The sequence below is a fragment of the Eutrigla gurnardus genome (genome assembly GCF_963514095.1).
Source record: "Eutrigla gurnardus genome assembly, chromosome: 6".
NCBI classification, from domain to species: Eukaryota; Metazoa; Chordata; class Actinopteri; order Perciformes; family Triglidae; genus Eutrigla; species Eutrigla gurnardus.
Window position 1 is genome coordinate 9,940,096 of NC_139920.1, and position 9,244 is coordinate 9,949,339.

The following is a 9,244-nucleotide window of genomic DNA, read 5'->3' on the forward strand; positions in this document are numbered from 1 at the left end:
CCTTCAGGCCACGGAGAGCGTCAAGCAGACTCTCCGGGAGAAGGAGGAGCAGTGGGAGACCACCGAGAGCTCCTTGAGGTCCCAGCTGGACCACCTTCAGAACCAAAGCCCCAAGAAGAAGTAGTAGTCTTGGTTCAAAAAGCTCATGCCTGGCTCCAGAAATCCACACTGAGGAGGACTAGGGATGGGGGGGGGGGGGGGGGGGGTTACATGAATGCTTCTGCTTTCACTACCTTTTCTTCATCCATTGACAGACACCCCTTGTTTTAGAGTAAATAAACTCTTGATCATGGACTTTAGCCTTGATTGATGGGTGAGCATACTGAGCCCTTTTAACTTTAAATTCACCTTAATCATTATTTAAACGATACATTCTTTACAAATGACAAAGCTTTGTAACTATGTCAGTAGTTACAGGAAATAAACAGCTGGCAGCTAAGAATGCATACATTCCCAACACATTAATATTTAAGATTAAGATGCAGCAGATCTGACAATAACTCAAAATGCAACTTATCTATTTAATATTCAAGCAAAAAGTAAGTAAAAAGTGCAATGGGGTTCAGCACTGAATACAATCAATCTTAATGAACTCCCCTTGCATACCAATAATAAACATAAAAAAACATGAAATTATTTTTGCTGTCTATACACATTTAGTACTGCTTATTATCAGTATTGTATCTTTATACTCTTTTTATTAGTTAGATCCCTCTATCTTGCCTTTTCCAGGTCACTTATTAATCTCACAGAGCTCCTTCTTTTTTAGCACCTGTGTGGTGGGTCTAGTTTAAAGACCCCCTCCAGGCATGTTTTTAAGTATATAAAAATAATCTGCAATGCCTAATATTTTGTTTAACATTGTTTCCCCAAATAAAAAGCAAAAAAAAAACTCTGAAATTGGGCTCTAAGGACATCCACTGCTCTCTCCTCATGGAGGAATTCTGAGACACTGAATATTCATGATATGCAAATACCACAGGCCGCACGCCCAGACCATTTTACCATCCACAGTCATCCAAGGAGAGGGATCTTCTTTTTGAATATTCTCTATCAAGTTATCGTCCATGTTTCTCCCATTCTATCATTTAGTATTTTGGGAAGGTTCTCCTTAACGTAATCGGGAGCTTGAGCTTGGGTGGGAACTGTCGTCACTGCTGCTGAGACATTGACCCCACCATCAACATAACATCTACATTTTTAGTTAGTCATTCATACAAGCGACGCCAAACGCCAGTCTTTAAACTCTCCACACACGACCACATTGTTGATTCCCCTCCCCTCCTTCCTCCCCCTTGTCGCCCCCTGTGAACTCTCAGTGAAATGTGGAGACAGGGAGCAGTCCTCCGTCGAATAGCTGGGATAAAAAAAAAAAAAAAAATCTGGTTCTTTTTCATCCCCTTGTGCCCCACTGTTAGACCCTGTTATAATGAACTGGAAGTCATTAAGAGTCAGCACTACACCTCACTTCCAGCTGGCGGCAGCCGGGCGAACGCCGGCACTCCCCTTGGTGCCCTTTGACCCTAGGGACTGACCTGAGCGGCTCCGCAGGTCACGCTCTCCTCATCGTACCTGGTGACACGCAGAGGGATTCTGAGCAATAATGCAGGGAAGAAATACGTGCGAGGGAACTCCTATTGCTCCCTGAACTATGGATTATGTAAACAAGGTGCTTTATTCAAACGATACCCTGCTAAGCTACCAGCCTGCAAAAATTTTATATTTTGCACCGATTTGTTATCATACAAAACTATCATCCACATAATTAAGCTCTGAACTTGTCAAAGTGGACAACACTGAAAAATAATTGGGCGACATCATTTTCACAATTGTTAAGCATCTTCTAAATGGATGAGGAGTTCAAATGAGGGCTCCTCCGTCTCCTTAAAGCTTTGCCTGAAGAGCTGGGAGTGCTGCCAGGACGTCTCTTCTTCTCCACCACTGAGTGACGCTACCACCCTGAACTCCAAGGATCCGGACAGACTCTGAAACGACTGCATCTTCCCATCTGATGGTTCAAACGCAGGACAGGAAATTATAAGGAAGGGATCATGTCACACGTTGTATTTTAATCAGAATATCTATTACATAGCCATACCTCCAGAGAACTCTGTAGTAATCTGGCCTGCCTGCCCCTTATTATTTTAAACCAGTGTAGGTCTTATTTCCTCATCTCAGTCATGTTCACAATAACATCAAACGAACTGCAGCATCTAAGTGCTTGTTTCGGTGCGTTGACTCTTCTGTGAAAAAACAGAAGGTGCCTTCTCAGACCATTAACACCCACTCTTGTGTCTCGGCGTGGTTCTACACAGTCTGATTTAATCAAACAATGACTACAACTTATTTAAAAATGCAAATGAGGCCTATTTAACATATTCTAATGGTTCTAAAGTGTTCTTGTGTGTTTTTTAAAGCGCACTCCACCAGTTTAACAAATCAGTCACTCATTAAGGTGAATACTAGTTAGCTTGTAAAAATAAGGTATATTATGCTTGATGTTTCTTTGCCTCTTCCACAAAAACGTCCAGATATTCATGGTCTCCAAAGGATGAATCCTAATTGACCTGGGTGAACTTTAATCTACCACCATCTTCTGGTCAAGATTGTATTCCCCCCCCCCCCCCCCCCCCAATACTTTGGCATATGACTAAATACAGTACATGCAAGACTATTAGCATTCCCATCAGCCTCAGCTGATTTTTGTGTTTAGTGCACCATTATGGACCGCAAAGCCTGCAGAGAGTGGTAAAGACTGCTGAGAAGATCATCAGGGTGCCTCTATCATCTCTGCAGGGCATCTACCACCACAGATACCATAGCAGAGCCTACAGTATTATCAAAGACTCCACCCACTCCCAACACAGGGTTTCCCACATGTATGCCATCTGGCAGGAGGTACAGGACAGAATCTCTAGGCTGAGATTTAAAGGCTGCTAGGCTTAGCATCTATTCAACACAAGTACCAAAACTTTATGTGTGCATAATAATAAACAATGCTGAATTAGCATTTAATAGCTTCTCCTTGATGAGTGAAGTTTTCTGTGCTGTTTAGAACTAAATGGGAGTATGATGACATTTATAATTCAAGATGGATGACGAGTTATTTTTATAGAGTATTCTCACTTATTTTGAGTTATTACATTTTAAGTTCTCACCTCCCCAATAGCATTAAGAATATATTTCCTATCATGAGCCACACTGAAAAAAATATAGTTCAAATTAATCAAACAATAAAAAAACGTACCATCTGCCAGTCATCCTCCACCTTTCTGAAGACCGACTACTTCTGCCACACACACTGATCCCATCTCTGAATGACCTCAGAGTTGTTGGACAGCCGACAGTACTGGTCTTTGGAGGCACTGTAGCGCACATGCAGCAACCCGTCACTCTTCTCTTTCTCAGTGGGAGTGAACACATAACCCACAGCCTGACAGAAACGAAACACAAACTCTTTTAGTCAAATACAGATGAGTATTAGGCATCCAGCTATTAGGTTATCAAGCTATGATACATAAAGCTTCTGTAACCCTCTGTGATTTACTAAGATCACTTAAGATGAACACTGTGTTCTAATTCGTCTCAAGGAGCGAGGGAAGGTAAGTATGTAGTAAACACATGTATATTTATTCTCAAAACATCAAAATCAAGTTGAGAACAGTTGAGATTCAAAATCCCCAATGGAATCATAAATAAAAAATAATAAACAAAAATAAAATAAATTGTCCTCTCAGCTTGTAGCTGTTCTGATGGTAAAGTTCAATGTGTCCAGTCAAAAGTTAAGGCGAATCCGTATTCGTGTCACTCCAAGTCTTTTCAGTGTATGTGTTCTACCCGGGTAGTATGTGTGTAATGGATGGTTGCTGCGCTGCTCAGGCTCCAAGTACATGCGACTCTTCATGCAGCGATGAAGGTGAAGGATGTGGTTTCCCCTTCGACCCCGGCAGGCCTCGGTTGAAAAACCTGGTTGAAATCACCGTTGATAACGACGCAGATCCAGCACTGGCAACCAACAAAAAAAACAATCTGCATAGACACAAAGTCACCAGCAGTCATGCATTTCTGTACCGAATTATATCTATCTGAATGTAACCAACAATACTGCCCACAAAATAATAGGTAGGATGAGATATTAAAACCTCGAGTCACCATTAATGTGTCTATGTAACAGTACTGTATGAAGAATCATGTTATACAAATCAATTCTAATCTTCATGTTTCTTATTTACATTCACAAAATACATCTCACATCAATTCAAAAATGAATTTGAACACACCATATTGCAAAAATCAGCGAAAACCTGTGTGTGAGCACATATGTCGCTTTAGCACACACTGAGCCCCTTTTCACTTACTAACATTGAACATGGCGTCGGAATGACGCAGCGAAAATTACCCTGGCACTCGTAAAATAAATGCACTTTTCCCAACTCAAAACTTAGCATATTGACTCATTACAACATCTTAAGAACATTTACAATCAACTTCGATTGGTTTTATGACATAAGTGTTTAACTTCCCGCATTAATAACAACGGAAAATTCACGTCTCATTAGCCGTTAGCAACTTAGCATAGTAGCGTATCGCCATAACATAGTACAACAACTCACCGGAGTCCTCTGTTAGAATACAAAACAAAGCATCTGGTCCGGCTACAGTCGTGCGGGCACTCCCTCGGGAAAACATAAAAAACGTACAGTCGTACTGTGAAAATAAAACCGTACTCTTTCACAACACATCCACAATCTTGCTCTGCAATTTTTCACGGCAGCATCCGTGTCGGAGAAATTCTAATCTGTCTGTTTCCCAGCATACACAAAGCACCCTCCTGTGGTCACATCAGGCAACTACAACTGCCAATATCAGTAGATACACAATGCTGAGGGCAGTAATCAATTATAACGGGTTCATTTATTGTATATGACAAACTGTTCTTGTAAGGAGGTCCCTGATTTAGCATTTCTGGTCTCCCCCCGTGCTATCCTCCAGGCCAGAGAGCCAGAGTCACGTCCGCCCAGCTCTCCTGGTTTGGGTGTCTTTGGGGAAATAAACTCCACCAGCTCGACGAGCAACCTCTCTGTCAGCTCCTTCTTCCTGTCTGGACTCAGCGACTGCTGCCTCTTCAATATCAGAGCAGAAGGAAAGTGCTTTACGTCGGACTCGCCATGGAAATCAGTCTTAAATGCAAGGGTTTAAAGGGTTAAGATTTACCGAGGCATTGAGTCCATTAATGGTGTGCAGCAGCCAGGCCTCCTGAACCTTGGTCCTTCTCGACAAAACCTCCAGATGTTTGCAGGAATACCTCCACGTCACATCAACTACCTGCATCACAAAAACATTGGACGTCACTTGAGAATTAATTTCTAAACCACAGCAAAACCATACACAGTTCTTTGCTGGTGGGCCCAAAGGAGGGTACTAAGAGTACAGATGAAAGTGTACTGAAAATCATAACTATCGCATTGATTAACATTTTGTGTGCACTTGCATGATGATAAATAATCGAATGCATTTGAGGCAAAGTACAAAGGACATGTGGGAATCGGCAAAAATCCAAAGTAAAAATAAAACTGGATCTATATCAGTGTCTATCTACAAACTTATTATAAGCCACAGTAGTAGTATGTTGTATCCATTTGTCTGACCTGGTCTTTAGAGAAAGCCAGAACGTAGTTTCTTCCCCCAGCCAACCTCATACAGGAGAGGCTTATCACAGCCATTCTCACATGAGTCACAGTGCAGCCAGCAACGCTGAGAGGCCGAGTAAATCTCTGTCCACACGTGGTCTGAAACATCAGAGAGCCCAACTGATCGTCACTGAGCCTTTCACACACTTTACACACTGCATGAATCGCTCTGACATCAGAGCAACTATGACAGTACAGCATTTTGTGATGTCGTAAAAATGATTCCAAATATATAAAGCTTGCCAATATCAATATCTTAGATTGGTACTAATTCTCATTGTAGAATATTCAAAGTAACTGGTTCGGTGTTTCACAGAATTCTATTCTTGGAGACGGTGTAAGTTCATTCTTGACCTTGTGAAGAGAGTTTGCAAGTATTGTTTTGTCTGTCAGATATCAGGAAATAAAACATGCTCATTGCATTTTCTCAGAGCCCAAGGTGACATCTTCATCTTGATTTGTGTGACAAATATCCAAAACTCAAAGATATCCAGTTTGCTATTGTCAAAGACAAAGGAAACTAAAGGAAAAATATTCACCTTTGAGATGCCAGAAGCAGAGATTGATTTTCTTAAAAAAATGACTCAAAATGATTGATCAATTATCAATTTAGTTCCAGATAACTGTTCAATGATTAAATTAATCAACTACACATTGCAGCTCTAAGCTCTAAGATGATGAAGAGCATAAGATGTGGGTGACTGCTCCAGAAAAAAACTTTTAACGGGACCTTGAGTTGATGTTTTTTCTCCTTCTAAATAACTGACTATTATTCAGGACGCCTTGTCAACAACTTTCCCTACTAATATGTCTCAGGCTTTCTTGCGAAGCAGAGCAGAAAATGTAATCAGTAATGCATACATTTCCCTCAGGATAAATAAGGCATCTAACTATCTATCCAAGAGCCAAATTTGTCAGTCATGTACATACCCGTGCTGTCCCAGATATATCTGGCCTCAAGGCCGACGGCTCTGCAGCACAGTGTGAAACGGTTAGCCCACCCCCCGCAGCGCCCCCTCCTGGTTTCAAGAAGCTTCTCAGGATTGTTGTACCTGGTATTAACATCACAGAAAACAAGCATGTAAATCATTCATTATTCTCCATGTACTTTGTGGTCAAGTTCATTCATACTCTGACTGTTTTCCGGATTTTTTTTACTCCATACTACTTTAAACAGCGAAATAAAACTCAGTTTTTAACATTGAAATGTACAAACAGTAAAAACTTGCCTACCTCTTTCAGCAACTTAATCCTAGTAAAGTTGAAGGAGCAGTTTTGAGGCATTATTGCCATCATATTGGGAGTAATTTAAATTTTTGCCATTAAAATTCCAGGTAATTTACCATGATTTAAGATAATGTTAAAATTATGTTTTCAATAGCAATTTATTATATTTGTAAAGATTTGAATGTCATTTTACATTAAATGTGAGGTATTAATTTACAGATTGCTGTCCATGATAACAAAGACATACAAAATTACAGAAATCACCAGTCATTCAACATGTTTTCCTTAAAATTGCAGGTAATTAATCATGTGTTCAAAGTGTTTTTTAAAAGGGTAAATAATGGTATAAATAAAACATACATGCATCATACATCAAAGTAATTCACTGAAAACTACTGTAAAAAAAAATATATATATATTTTACAGAAAGTACTAGATTTTTCTGTGAAGTACAGATCATGATCATGGGTGTTGTTTTCACTACCATTACTGGTGAAAATCAGATTTGATGAGATATCAGTTTCCTTTTTGGTTTATAAATCCTGACTTATGGTGTTTTGTAAGCCCATGGGGACTGGGCATATTAATATGCAGGACACCATAATAAAGATGTCATTCATTCAATCTATCTGACATCAGTGATGCCAACTTAGCAGGCCATCGGCTAAAACTATCTGGACTGCTTGCGATATCTAATGTAATGCTAACAGATGCTAACTGCTCTAACTTATGCCTCTCCAAAAGATGAACCATCTGCAACAGCAGAACAGGAAAAATCAGACAGGCTCCATATTTATAAACACATTTAATGAATTAGTTAATTTTGAAACAAAGTCAAATATTCACAAAATAGTCAGGGTTTGTCCAAGGGGAGGCCTACAATTTGAAAACCCCTGTTCTATGAGCATCAACGCCTCAACATGATACACAGAATTGACTTGGTACATTGTGCATCTGAGACTGAAAACCATGAAAACCTTCAGGAATGTCAGGATGGCAGTTCTCTGGGGTCCCTGCCTTCTGGGTCTCTGGATCTTTTCCAGACGTTCTCCCAGACTGTTTCTCCCATGCATTATCCTACAGGTAGAGAACACATTTGTTGAGATATGTTAGACAGGATTGGGTTGGAGATAACTTAGAAATGTCTGTTATTGAATACACATCACATGGCATTTTTTTGTAATTAGTAGGTTACTATAACCCACTGGATTAAAAAAAAATGTAATAAATGCACGCAAGAATTGCCAGGGTGCAGCTGTCTCCGGCCCCAGTAGCGAGAGACGCTTCCTCATCCAGACCAACGAGAGCACTTGAAATTGTTTGCTGATTTTCAGTGTATTCAGTTTGACAGCCTGTGTTAGTTAGCTTTGTAACATTTCCATCTTTATGAATGTACGACAAGCTTGGGTGTTTTTGTGAGCACACCTGACATATCATTCTTCTGCTGCAATTTTTGCTAAGATGCCCCCTCAATAGACAGCCGAAACATATGCCATTCTTTCATAAAAAGTCCACCTTCTCTTTGTGTGATTTTTCTAGGATTTGGTGACACTCAGCCATTGCAGGATTTTTCCTGCAATACAGACATGGCCTGGTGAGGGCAGCATTGTTACATGATGCGGTGGGCCTGTTGCTTGTATTGACAGCTTCACTGCACTGCTGGTGGCAAAACTACTTCCTCTTGGATTTTCTTTCTTTGACATTTTTACAGCAACAGGTATTTTTCTCTCTTTTCCTTCACCTGCCATTCCATGCAGGTCGCCAAAGAGGGGGTAATTTGCTAGTCTTGCCTCTTTGTCCACAAAGGTTGCCAGATCCACAAATCTTACCCGGCTTTGCTCTGTGATGTCAAAGGCCACAGCTCTCCATTTTTCTCTCATTTTATAGGGGAGTTTTGCAACCACCACTCTCATGTTGGCCGGGTTATCCAGTTCCTCCATATATTCAACATCTCCCAAAGCATTTATGCAGGTCACAAGAAAAAGGGAAAAACTGTGGAGGGATTTGGCATCTTCATATTTAATCTGCGGCCAATTTAACAATTTATCAATGAGTACTGTTGCAATCTTAAGGGGGTTTCCATAGCGGTCCTCCAGTAGGCGCACTGCTTCTCTATAGCCCCGGCCAGAGGGCATATGGCAGCTTTTCACCAGGTCATGTGGCTCACCCTTTGTAAACTGCTCCAAGAAGAAGAGTTTATCTGCATTGTTGTCAGTTTTTGAGTCTATAACATGTTCAAATGCCTTCAAAAAAGACCTGAAATCAAGTGGGTTGCCACAAAACACAGGCACATCACCATGAGGTAAACGAGTTGACCGTTGTCATTT

At 40.6% G+C, this 9,244-nt stretch overlaps 1 pseudogene across 1 annotated transcript; it reads right to left on the bottom strand.

Moving 5' to 3' along the window:
- Positions 1 to 1,765: 1,765 nt before the first annotated feature.
- Positions 1,766 to 8,857, bottom strand: LOC311015263 (peptide-N(4)-(N-acetyl-beta-glucosaminyl)asparagine amidase-like; annotated as a pseudogene). Its single transcript, XR_014599459.1, has 10 exons — positions 8,747 to 8,857; positions 7,863 to 7,994; positions 7,645 to 7,670; positions 6,621 to 6,742; positions 5,649 to 5,789; positions 5,215 to 5,325; positions 4,938 to 5,123; positions 3,248 to 3,433; positions 2,099 to 2,129; positions 1,766 to 2,008 (listed from the first exon to the last, which is right to left on the bottom strand). The product of XR_014599459.1 is annotated as a peptide-N(4)-(N-acetyl-beta-glucosaminyl)asparagine amidase-like (transcript).
- Between the last annotated feature and the right edge of the window lie 387 nt (positions 8,858 to 9,244).